At 42.2% G+C, this 3,164-nt stretch overlaps 1 protein-coding gene across 9 annotated transcripts in view; it reads right to left on the bottom strand.

Moving 5' to 3' along the window:
• LOC118321253 (A-kinase anchor protein 13) overlaps positions 1–3,164 on the bottom strand; it is a gene marked incomplete at its 5' end in the record, with an annotated part of 98,360 nt that overhangs the window by 73,357 nt on the left and 21,839 nt on the right.

Raw genomic sequence — 3,164 nt, 5'->3', positions numbered from 1 at the left:
AGAGAGAGAGAGAGAGAGGTTATAACAGTGAGAGGAAGGAAGAAAGAATAAAAAGATAGATTAATGCAAGACAAACAACAACTTAATTTTTAAGTAAGTTTGTGTAAATTGCATCACGAGGCAGAGGAAATTACTGATTTTATAAAATATCTAATATCTAATATCTCTATTGACTGATTTCCCAATACAATGCACTTCTTGACCAAGTATCTGATGAGAAGTTTAACCTCTGCAGACACAATAAGTAAGGGTTAAGTAAAACGGTACCTAGTTAGGTAAAATAAGTGAATTTTCTAAAAGATCCAGTGTGTAACATTTAGGAGGATGTACTGGCAGAAATGGAATATTCATTGGTATGTTTTCATTAGTGTACCAAACACTGGCTGTAGATTTCTTTTTCTTTCATGTTTTTCACGAGTTTCACAGCCACCGTAGTTTCTCCTAAACACTTCACAGCCCGTTCGCATTTACCCAGTTTGTTAAATACAGACAGCAGTGTTCAGCTGGTTGCAATCTGAAACTTCCCAGCTAGATGCCACTAAATCCTACACACTGACCCTTTAATTAAGACATTCACCATTGGTGCTAAAGTGCATCTTGGCTGATTCACAATCAAGCAGACAGCTCTAAATACATGTGAGAATGCATTTCGATCACAACTGTCAAGCCACATTTGGAGCCAGTCAGGGACATAACGGAGTGTGGACAAGAATAACAAATGCACCCCTGACACAATTTAATACAGCCGATGGTGTGTGCATAGTGAAAACAAACCTGAAGCAACTCTTAAGGTTCGAAAGTCTCCACAGCTGAGGTAAAAAGTACACTTTCTAATCAGACTCCTCAGTGCTCAGCACTCTAGCTGAGTGCTGAGCGTGCATACTCATCAGTCTCCCATAGATAAAATCAAAAGTGATCAGGAGAGTAAAATCCAATCACACTTGGCCACTTCAGATGCATTTAAGACAAATGCCAATGCCAGGTGTGAACTACAATCCTTCCCAGCTGGATCTAGTTACAGATTGGATGTCTCGATACCAAATGTTAACAGTGTAAAAGTCTGCGTGGAGGCTGCCAGTCTTCTCAGCATCACACTTGTTTACATCGATTCCACTAATGCCTCACTAATTAATATGATAATGATTTATTGATGTTGAAATGCTACACATCGCATCATTAATACACAAACAGGGAGGCAGCAGGCAACGCTGAAACATGGAAAAGCAGCTCGACTTTCTGCCAACTCAGCGAGCAAGCTCCGTCAAGTTCAGACCGCAGAGGAGGAGTACGAATGTTTTACAGAAGGAGGAGGTGAATTCAGCTTTAAATCAATTCATTCATACATCATTTGTCAGCTATATTGTGCTTGCTACAATATCACGTGTCTTGCCAGTGTCCACTGTGAATATACAGTGATCCATAGTTCATTGTGCTTTCTGCAGTAACAATTGGCAATGTTGTGGCAGGAGCGTTGGGGGGGTGTGATGTGGTGTCAACTGAGGACAGACAGAAGAGGTGGAGAAGGCCCGAAAAATAGGGATATTGTTCAAAATTAGCTGTTTTCCACTGTGGGATTGCAGCTTGTTGACACCGAGGAAGGATAATGGGACATTTCATCCCACTTAATCCAACCAGTGTTGCAATGTTTTCACCAGACAGGTCCAACACGAACAGCCTGACGTGGTCGGTGTCGAGGGGAGCTTAACAGTCAGGGTTAAAGGTGCTTCCTCCTTCTCTTATAAAGGGGTAGCCTCGGGGCCTTGTTCCATTCCGGGGGGGGGGGGGTAAGCAGGTTGACAGCAGCGAGGCAAACCAGCAGCTTTGGGATTGGCAAGTCTCTGTTTGGCAAGCTGCTGCTGAGAAATGTGAGGGGGAAAAAATGTGTTCAAAGGCGACCACATAGCCCAGAGGCCACAGGAAGAGAAACAGCCTGCAGGAACCTTGTGAGAGCCGGGACTAAACACATCGACTTGCAGCATGAAGGATGCAGGCTTTGCTATGCACAGGGAGTCTCAGCTTTAACAAGCAGAGCAGGAGCACTGGTGTAAATGAGTTGTAGATGGGTGGAAGCCAGCAGGCATGACACTCTCTCCATTAAAAACTCATCTTTTATCCCGATCCCAGATTGGAAATTAGGGTTTTGAGATACTAAACGGATTGGTACCTCAGTTGATTTGTGAGTTCTCACTCCATGCGATAGTGAAAATGTATTAGTGTTAAATAAGTTCCACATCCTCAATATGAAGAGAAAAAAAAAGCAAAAGGAGAAATTGTTTTTTCTCTTCTGATGAAAGCTTGTGGCAAATCCCCTCAGTCACAGTATCAACATTTGCAGCTCAAATGATTTCTGACAGCATGACAGCACCTCTCATTTTGTCAAAATTAATATCCATCCATTAATAACGATCATAAGATACAGATTTTTCAAACTTGCCTGAAAACAAATTAAATAAAGAATACAGTCCTGTTAGTTTTTACCTCCTCAGTTATGATCTTCTTGTAATCAATCTGTGATCTATGAAAACTCTGAATAAAAAGAGAGAGACTAAAGAGCAGAACAGAACATCAACACTGAATAAGACCATTGTCAGTCCTTTTTGGAGGCAAATGTGTTGGCAGGGGGTGGAGGTGGAGATGTGAAACATCTGTTGGAGACGGCAGGAAACACAGCTGCACACAGCCACTTTTACAAAACATGCAAACAAGCACACACACACACACACACACACACTCAAACACATTCACACTCACACAAACTAAGCTAAAGCTACTGACATTGAGTCTAATAATAACAATAACTAAAATGCAAAACAGAAAAATTTCAAGTGACTCTCATGGGTCTTGCTGAATTTAGAAAAACAAACCAGCGGTTTGAAAGCTGTGTGACGTGCACAAATGGATGTCTTTCAGCCACACCATATGACTGTGCTCACTGCTGGTAATAAGTATTTAACAAAGTGACCTGCTGGGGTATTGACCTGCTAATCATGGAGCTTCGACGGCGAACAGGCAACATCAAAAGAACAGCTGGAGGCTATGAGCCCAGCCCCCTCTTTTTAAATATGCATGTGTGAGCGAAGCCTTTTCTTCACATTCTGCCACTGTACTGGCTCCAACTATTAAGGTATGGCGGATTTTAGGCGCCCACACACACACACACACAC

Source organism: Morone saxatilis, unplaced genomic scaffold (genome assembly GCF_004916995.1).
Source record: "Morone saxatilis isolate NCDOM2014 unplaced genomic scaffold, NCSU_SB_2.0 Contig11, whole genome shotgun sequence".
Taxonomy (NCBI): Eukaryota; Metazoa; Chordata; class Actinopteri; family Moronidae; genus Morone; species Morone saxatilis.
The sequence above is the reverse complement of the archived record's forward strand: the minus strand, read 5'-3'. Positions and strand labels throughout refer to the sequence as shown.